Source organism: Tursiops truncatus, chromosome 2 (genome assembly GCF_011762595.2).
Source record: "Tursiops truncatus isolate mTurTru1 chromosome 2, mTurTru1.mat.Y, whole genome shotgun sequence".
Taxonomy (NCBI): Eukaryota; Metazoa; Chordata; class Mammalia; order Artiodactyla; family Delphinidae; genus Tursiops; species Tursiops truncatus.
Genome location: NC_047035.1, coordinates 153,268,728 through 153,279,150, shown reverse-complemented (window position 1 = coordinate 153,279,150; position 10,423 = coordinate 153,268,728).

Genomic DNA, 10,423 nt, shown 5'->3' with positions numbered 1-10,423 from the left:
ACCTCCTTAGGACTCCAGTCTCCTTAAAGGCAGAATAACACCAACTCATACTTCCTTTGGCATCTTCCGTGGTGCCATTAGGCATTTAGTCAGCAAGGGTTAAGGAGTTTGGGGATTAGAGATCTGGAAGTAGCAGCGGCTGGGTCTGCCTTCCCCCTCAGAGTCACCATTTATTGAGCATTTACTGTGTACCAGACATGCTAAATGTATCATCTCAGTTAATCCTCACAACCTTCTTAAGAGGTGGGTCAACAATTTTTATCCCTGTTTTACAGATGAGGAAACAACGGCTTTGGAGAGACTCATCGCTAGTCCGCGGAAGTAGCGGAGAGGAGAATTCAAACCTTCGACTGGCTCCAAACTTTGTGCTGTGACTATTCGCTGCTTTCCTTGGTGGTTCCCGATCCATTAGAGGCAAGAAGCAGATAAATGTTTTCCTCTGCGCCTTCCCTCACCCCCTTTATAGGCTATAAGTTGATAGTTGTTAAGGAAGGGAGATCACTACTAACATGATTTTTGGCTCACGCCAAAAGTTAGCCTTTTCAACTATTGTTCAAAAGTGTTCTCCAGAGAACGGACTTGGTTTAGTAATCAAGCAGAAGCTTCTGTGACTGTGAAAGGCTCCTGGGAACACAAGGGAAGTAACCAGCTGCCAGGGTCACCTCACTGAACACCCCGCCCCATGTAGACCATGCTCACCCAGATACTACGTATCCTCCAAAGATCACCAAGCATAAGACCCCACAGCCTGCTACCAACCCCAGTGCTGCCTTTCATCCACCATGAGGACCTTGTTTTTAATATGCTCATAATGATTTATACGCAGTATGTTGCCTCTGGTCACAGTGGTTTATGTTGAGGCTAGAAGATCAATTATAAAGGGCAATATGGAAATTATCCTAGGATCCTCAATATCAGAAATTCTGTCATTGCAATAAAGAATGCATAAGTAGGGCTTCCCTGGTGGCGCAGTGGTTGAGAGTCCGCCTGCCGATGCAGGGGACATGGGTTCGTGCCCCGGCCTGGGAAGATCCCACATGCCGCGGAGCAGCTGGGCCCGTGAGCCATGGCCGCTGAGCCTGCGCGTCCGGAGCCTGTGCTCCGCAACGGGAGAGGCCACAACAGTGAGAGGCCCGCGTACCAGAAAAAAAAAAAAAAGGAATGCATAAGTAATGGGAAAAAAAGTACTGAATGCCCACTTGGAATTGCTGTTTTAATTTTCTAGGACTTGCCTTATGATAGATCTTGGGTTACAGGCTGTAGCCACTTTGTGTTTTTGTCAGGGTCTGGAACAATGTTATGCTCATCGATTTAAACACACTTGTTAGTAGAAAGATGGTTACCAGGAGTGGGGAGGAATGGAAATGGGGAGATGTTGGTCAAAGGTAGTAAGTTATAGTTATGTTGGATGAAGAAGTCTAGAGATCTAGGGTACAGCACGGCGACTAGACTTAATAGCATTGTATTGAATTCCGGAAGTTTGCTGAGACAGTAGATTTCAGGTGCTCTATGCAAAAAAAAAATTAAAACTACGTGAGGAGGTGACATGTTAATTAACTTGACTGTAGTCATCATTTCACTACGTAAGTGTATGTCAAATCATCATGTTTCCAACTTAAATATAGACAATCTTTCTTTAAAAATAAAATAATAAAAACAAGCACACATGTTAATTAGCAATTTCTATGCTCTATGTTCTATAACTTCCTCTGTTAAGTGGATAATCATATTAGGTAGCTTTCAGATAACAAAAAGTTTATTATGTGGTCAGAGGTGGTTGGTTATTTTCCATCCCTATTGAAAATTAAATGAGAAGAGATTGAAAAATCAGGTTTTAGACATAAAGAATTTTCTCCAATGGTGTTCATTAACATGCCAGGATGGTGTTTGCTGGTAGAAACTGAGTGTCTCATTCCAGACGTCCTCTGCTTATCAAAAGGATCCTTAAGACGCTGACTCCATCAGATTCCCCTGGCCTCCTCCCCACCGCACAGCCTATGCTTCAGCCACACTTTCTGTGTTTTCTGAGAACCTGGAAAGCAGGACCTCTGATCCTCTGGTAGGACAGCTCTCTGCATCCCTCACGGACCAATCTCAAATGTCACCTTCTCCAAGAAGTCTTCTCTCATTCCCCACCCTTAGCCCCCTAACAAGCACACACCTCCCTCTCACACCAATAGCACCTTGCTTATATCACTATGTCGACATAAAATTATTGGCCTTTGATTAATGGTGGTAAACGGCTTGTTTGCTATGCTCAACTATGAACCGTTTGTGTGCACTGCACACTGTACCTTAGCAGCAGAAACCACATCCCTGACCCATAACAGATACTCAGGATTTGCCAAGCGAACAATAAATCCATTCCAGTCTCATTCCCAGCCCTTCACTCTGCTGAGTCGACCTCTCCATGACTGTGACCAGATCGAAAGAAGGTTATTTGTCCAATTAAGAAGAGGTAAGGCTTGATTTTCCCTTCAAGGGTTAAGGGGAAAAGGTTTGACCGGTTTAAACCGGGGAGAACAGTATTCAGGGCTTGAGTAGGAAGACAGGTGAACTCTCCTGGAGGAATCCCACCTTCCACTCTTTCCAAACCACACCAGAACAGGTTCCCGGACCCCCTGGCGAAATGGCTGGGCCGGGTGGAGTCTGGCTCCAGGAGCTGAGTGCAGGGTGCATGGACCGCCCCGGCCCTCAGCCTGTGGAAAGTACCAGATCCGGGCATGAATCATGCCTTCTCTGCCACTGGAAGGGGCTGCATCCTCTCACCCAGTTTTTTAAAGACTTCTCATGAAACCCTTGTCTCTGATAAAGTGCAAAAATGCTAGTGCAGTTTTGTGGCCACAAACAAGAAACGGTAAGGAAAAAAAAAAATGAAAAATGGAACAGAGCTGGGAAATTGGGTCTTGTAAGAGTTGTGGCCAGAACTTAACCACATGTTAATCTGTTTCTAGGGCAATAGAGACTGGATTTTATAAAACTATAGACAGCTGTCACTATAAGTCATGCTGACAACCAGAATAACATTTTTAAAACTTGGCTCTAAATCCATCCTAGGTGATATGCCATTTTAACATGAAAAACTGATCTCTTTTCAGATTGAAATGGATCAACTCATAATTTCTGCTTCTAAAGTGGTGTTCAATTAGATGAGCCTGGACAGTGAATGAATATTGAAAGCAAAGTTTAAAATAACTTTTCAAGCTTTGCTTTACAGAGATATCATGAATTATCCACTATTAAAATTACAGTGGTAAAGGGTGTCTAATATAAAATCAAATAAACCAATGTTTTTAAAATTTTAATAGTTAATTAAGTGAATGTCTATGGTTGACAGATTAGCTGTCTCCACTACACTTTTAAAAATTTAAGTACTGAAATCAAAACTTCCTGGGCCTAAATTTATTTCTTTTTCTCCTCAAATGAAAAAAAGCTGAGGGCAGGAGGGAAAGAAATATTGTTTTCTCTTACTTTTGAGGCTAATTTTGATTCTGTCTTAAGTAGTTTATTTAAATAAATTTGTTCCAATAAGCACAATTTAATGATGATTTTTCTCCTGCGCTCCTAACAGACAAGACCTGTTTGGGGACTCAATTTTATGTTCCCTAAAAATGTTCCCACTTCACAAGTTTATCACCAACTTGCTGGAGATTATGAGAGAATATTTTTGGTTGACGGCATCTATCAAAGTAGTTCCCATAGTTTCAAGAAGAAAGGCAGAGAACATGGGATAAAATTATCATGCATCTCCTGAAACAAATTTTTGTCTTTCTTTCTTTCTTTTCTTTTTTTTTTTTTTAACTCATGGCTTATTAAAACTGAACAGTTAAAACTAACATGGCTTGTGGCCCCAGAAGGCAGAAGTAGAAACAACAGATGGAGACAAATTTGGGGTTTCCATCACTAGAGACTTTGTAAACCCTGATACCCTAAGGGATGGGGAGTGACCAGCTTCTGCTTGGGCTTGGGCTGCTGAAGACAGAGTTCTCAGACTGGCTAAGGAGGGAGGGTGGGAGCCAGGTGACCTCTACAGTATCTCTTCCCAACGCTAATGTCCCTTGTAATTTCAGGGACATTAACCATTTGCTTGCCCTGAATATCTCTTCTTTCCCCACAACCAGCATTTTTGCATCGGCCCCTCATTCCTCACCCCACAACAGCCTGGCTTCCATCCCCGACTGCTGCACCGGAACTGCTATCCCTAAGGTCACAAATGACCTACTAATTGGCAGGGCTAATGGACACTTTTCAGTCCTTACCTCACTTACCCTTTTGGTGGCATGTGACCGCACCCTCCTCCCTGAAACTCTTCCTCCTGTTGGCTTCTCCCTCCGGCCACTGTTTCCCCCAAGGTCCCTCTCATTTATTTGGAAAGCACGTTACTAGGCATCTACCATGTGCAGGAAACGGTGCCAGATGTTGAGATACAAAGACAAATAAGACATGATGCTCCATCCCAAAGGGAACTATAGAGTTGGTGACTAATATTGATTGAGAACTCACTCAATTTCAGGCACAGTTCTGGGAATTCTGACTCCAGAGTCTGTGTACGCTTTCCTGTGTTGTATCTCTTCTAGGGATTTTCCTTCATATCACTTTTCTTCTCTCTTTACTCTTCTTTGACTAGTTCATTAACACCCGGGACTTACACCTGAGTTAAGGTCAATAGAATTAAAGATAGGACTTAAATCTACAGAACTATCTGGCACTTATTTTACGTACCTTTTAAACACGTGTGTGTGTGTATACACTTAAAAAGGAACAAAATCCCAGCAGTTAAGCCAGTGTTTTAAGCCCAATACCTATTCTCTTTTTCTGTCCAAGGATAACCGGAAAAATGCTGTATAGTCTCTGTCTATGTTCTGAGAATAGTATTTCGTATAACTGAACATCAAGGTTGAAAGCAAAAGAATATGAATGAGGCGGTACCTATCATCACTATTTTCATCAACTTTTGAGTGAGACCAATGAGCAGCTAAACCAGGGGAACAATTAAACGACCCTCCTCAGCACAAAGAACAAGATACACATCTGCTTGGCAGGCTCAGAAAATGCCAAGGGACCAAGAATTCTCCAGGTAGAACCAGACTGTCCCCAGCAGGACTTCCTGCCTCAACCAAGGTCTCGGAGCTCCTCCCGACTCCTTCCTGAACTCAGCTCCTTGCACAATACTGCTCTTCTGGGAGGGAGAAATTCCTTTCTGACTCCCACGCAAGTGATCCACTGAAGCCCCAAAGCCTAAGATTACACGTAATTATCCCTCATCTCTATCTCAGTTTACCCAGACAGACTTGTTATCGGTGACAAGTCAGCAATTTTTTCTGCCCTCGAAATATTACGTGCCCTGGTTTACCACGTAGCAGAAGCCTATGCCAATAAAGAGGCTTAATTTGGTTAGAGAATATTTTTCCTGAGAACTTGTTTCTAGTAAGATACTCTGTACTCTGTGGCGAGGCGAGCTCACGGATTGTCTTGGGAGAAACACATTTGCCTGCTGTAAGAGAATGGTTGAAAAAAGAAAATTTCAATAAACAAATATCATAAATATCATAAAACAAACTTATGGTTACCAAATTGGAAGCGGGGGGAGGGAGGGAGAAATTAGGAGTTGGGGATTAACAGATACACACGATTGTATATAAAATAAACAACAAAGACCTACTGTATAGCACAGGGAACTATATCCAATATCTTGTAACAACCTATAATGGAAAAGAATCTGAAAAAGAATATGTAGGTACATATATATATATATGTATAACCGAATCACTTTGCTGTATACCCGAAACTAACACAGCGATGTAAACCAATACTTCAATACAATGTAAAACGATACTTCAATTTAAAAAAAAAAAGAAAATATCAATAATTAAAGATACACAAAAAATTGTATCCTGAGCTTTGCAGGTGGCTTCTTGATGACAAAAATTCCAACCAGACTAAAGTACAAAGTTGGTCTGTCCCTGAAAGCTCACATGCCAGTGCATGGGGTCTTGTGATGCATATATGGTTGTGTGTATACATGTGTGTATGTGTTTGTGTGCTGTGGGAGGAACGCCGGAAGAGGGAATTCAATATGCAAATTAGCACTTGTCAACAACTAAAAAAGAGGTCTAGGTTAACCACAAAGCAGGCCTGCTAGTAATGGCCTAAATTAAACAAATTCAACTTGTTTTTTTCAACACTACTTCAGGTCTTTAAAGAAATCACAGAAAGGTATGGTGCCCATAAATATGTACTATATTAGTCTCCTTCCCCTAGTTCTTGGGGAGATGAGGTAGTCTACACAAGAAATGTGTCTAAATCATTTAACCCGTTCAGGGAAGTCATTTAAAATTGATTTAGGATAGAAATCTTTCCACAATGCCTCTTAAAGTACACTCCAGAGTGCCAGAAAATATTACCAGAATATCACAAGAAAACATACTCTGTGTGGTGGCTTTCCTATCTTTCCTCACTTCTGCCCAGATGATAGGTTCTAAAGGACCTCACTTTAGATTGGAGGTTGGCAATGACTCTTGGGCCACATCTGTCCAGCTGCCCAACTTTGCAAATGAAGTTTTCTTAGAACACAGCCGCACCAATTCATACACGGACATATTGTCGGCGCTGCTTTCGTGCTACGATGGCAGACAGGAGTATCTGCAAGGACCCCTATGGACCACACAGCTGAAAATATTTACTGTTTGACCCTTTACAGAGAAAGTTTGCAGAGCCTGTTTGGTTGTTACTTCCTGTTGTGAGAGCCTCTTCAAGAGCTCTCTCCCCATTGAAAACCAAGAACCACACTTTTTAAGCTTAATAAGAGTAGATGTGGAGTAAGAACTACAGTGATTTTAGTTAAAGTGGTCTGTGATGATTCCTGCAGTCTCCCAGGTACCTGGGCAAGGCTTTCTTTCAGTAGCTTGAGAAGAATAAAGATGAGATCTTGGATATGAGAGGCATTGCTGTATCTATGAAAAAGTGGTCCGAGGCCTGGCTGGTCTAGAATGACAGAGGTTAGTGAAGATTCAAGTGTAAGAGGAGGAGGGGTCCATCTAGTGAAAAACTGAGTAGGGGCAGGGGAGGCACAGATGATAGGCTTAAATCGCTCTGCAAGACTGGTTTTGCGCCAGAAAAGTAATTACCAGCAAAAAGAAAACTACCCCCGTCTAGACTACCTGGCAGGAATTCGAGTGAATTTATTTGTGGAGAATTTGGCCAATACATTCACACACACACCATCCTACATGCGCAAGGAGCCCTCATCCCCTAACGTACAAAGCAAGAATAACGCCTCTCTGTTCTCCTAAAAGTTCTTGTACAAACACAAGCTCATTTGTGGTTCACTGAGTGTGAAACAATTACTCCCACAAACAAAGCAACAGAAAGCAAAAATAGCCTCGTGTGTATTTTTCAGTTTGTGGTCTCCTCTGTGTTTAATACAAAGAGAGATTTAACAAAATGAATGACTACATTACACCTGAAGAAGATGGGGAAGCAGATAACTTTCTTAAGTGTTTCTCTTTGACAGCTCTTACGACACATGTACCTCGAAATATAATTCGGTCTATTTTCAGGACACTTGTGTTGTGTTGTCGTTTGAATGAGAACCATTAGCTTCAGGGCCCCGGAGGAAGCCAAGTTCTGCCCTAGGGGAATGGGATGGTCACCGTGTGTACGGTGTTTCATCTCTGAGGCTCACCAGTGGGTAAATCATGAGAATAACTTGACTTTGAACATTCTCACCAAAGAGCTGCTATCACAACACTCGGAGCAGATTGCTGTTATGTTTATTGCTACTGAAAACTTCGTGGTTTAAGATGCCAAAGAGGAAGAAAGAAGCTTATCTATTCGGCTATTCTGGATTCTAGAGTAATTTGCCATTCTTATTGCTGTGTATCAAGAAAGTGGCAAATTCAAAGGCTGTCATTTATTTCACTAATGGAATTAAAAATGAACGTGGTCCAGAGCGATAATCAATGCCTAGCTCGTTCTGATGGATTATGGTTCAGCTAAATAGTATGACCTTTAATTACCTGAAAAAATGCAATTTTCCAATGTCTTTCTTGCTTACGCTGTGATTTCCCACACAAATACCACCTGTCATGTGCTATGTTTATTTAGCTTAAATAAATTTAGTGCTTATAAAAGTGCTGGATTAACAGCCCTGAAGTGAAATTCTTTATCCCTTTAGTCCTTTATTATTAAACACTTTTAGAGCACTTTGTTCTTTTTTTTAAGCTCCACTCAGTCAATTCATTTGGTTGTTTTTAAGAATATCCTTTTATAGTGGGTAAGATCATTATTCTTATTTTTTTTTTAATAAGAATCCTAAAACATCAAAGGTAAGGGATGGGACCTGGGTCACAAAAAGAACGAATGATTAGTTCATTTTAGCTCCTAAACTGGCATGTAGGGCAGCTGATGAGCGCTGTACAGAACTTAAGTAGTACTATTCAATTACAGCTTCCCAAATACAATCAATCAGCTTATATCCAATAAAAAGGAAGAGAAGCTAATGTTCAGCAGTTGATGAAAACCAGAAGTACTAATGTGAATTACCCAAAAATGTGTACTGGAGACTGATAATGGAAAGAAAGAAGCCAATAATGATTTCAAACAAACAAACAAACAAAAAGCTTGGGGTTTGACTGCTTTTCAGAAAAAAAAAAAAAAAAAAACTGTTGATTTTAAAATACATACATATAAAGGGGAAAAAAGTTAGACTCCTGCATCCAAGTATACTTATTCTGCAACAAAGGAGAAACAAATATTTTCCTCCGGAGCTATCTCTGACCCCAGATATCTCTAGCTCAACAATATCCCCTATCACAAAACTGGGGTTTCTTTTTATCTAGATAATTTGCTGATTCAGCTTCACTAAGGGTGCTGTTGACTTTTCAACACAAGGTAAAGTTTTCAAGATTCCATCTACAAAAAGTCCACCAGTCAGTAGAACTGGGCATGTTTTCTTAGTCACTGACAGATGAAAAAGAAAGTGTGGGTGGGGTAGAAAAAGTATTTCATTCTTATTTTAATTTACATTTTTTATTAAGGTCTTCATACTTGTTAACTATTTTTGTAATTTTAAAATGTATATCATCTACACACTTATCTAGTAAGATCTTACTGTTCTCCAAATCAATTTGTCCATGGAATATTATACATTAGGGCCACCCATATTTTACTATGGTATTGGTTGTAAATATCTTTACAGCTTGTTCTTTATCCTCTAATTTTGTTTATCTAGAGAGACTGTGATCATTAGAAGCTTATTTATTTCAATGTTATGTAGTCTAAACTATCTTTTCCAAAGTAAATGTCTCCATAACATTTAAGTGTGGAAAGCTCTCTCCCATTTCAGAGTTGCATGATTGGTCACATGCATCTTCTTGGACTTTCGAGAAAGTACTCATGGAAAGCTCCGTAAATAAAGCCTAGATCAGTCATTGGACCTAACACAGACTACACGCTTTCAGTCTGTAGGTGAAACACAGAAAATGACACTTTCATTTATCTTTTTTTTTTAACATCATTATTGCAGTATAATCGCTTTACAATGTTGTGTTAGTTTCTGCTCTATAAGAAAGTGATGGGGTCATGCGCCTGCCTGAAGGTCAAAGGTGAGTCTGTGGCAGAATTTGGATGAAAGAGTTTATCCAGAGCTCTGGACTCACAGCACTGTTCCTATTGAGGCTTCATGTCTCACAAACTTTAAAAAGATTCTTTTCTTATATAATAACAGTCATCCTGAAGTGCAAAGATGGAATTAGAAATCCTACCTCATATTATTACTATGAACTAATTAAGTTGTTCATCGGGCTAAGTGATATTTTGGGGAATAGTGTAATTTTCTTAAATTCAACATAGCGAATTATACATGGATGGTTCCAGAACACCTTAAGTACCTTCTCACTCACACAAACTCATTATCATGAAAATGGTGTTGATGATCCAAAACAGCTGGCCTGGCTCCCCACCCTGCCCACCAGCTTCTCAGATTAGTCAACACGTTCTCAAGTGAAGAAGATTCCAGCTACTGCTCCCATTGGAAGGGCAGAGACCACAGCCAACCGCACGGGGGGGCCCTCCTTGGATGGTCTGCCTTGCACGTCGTTAAGCAAATTCTCAGCTACATTTTAATTCCAGCACTTTTATGAGCGCCGGTGATGTAAGAGGCACAGTGGCACACCTTGTTGTGTTTCCAAGCTCGGCCGTGTTTGTAGTACTGGCAGTTAGGGCCAAAGCATTTTTCATCTTGCACAAACAGAGCTAATTTATGTGGGAACCCAGACCCTCTCAATGTTGTCTGTACCGCATTAATTTGCAGTGGCTAATGAGCCCTTTTTAAATGTTGGAAAAACCCTCCTTGGCTGCATGACTGAATACGCTTTTAAAGCCTGCCACAGAAAACAAAGATGCACAACCAGGGAAGGGACGA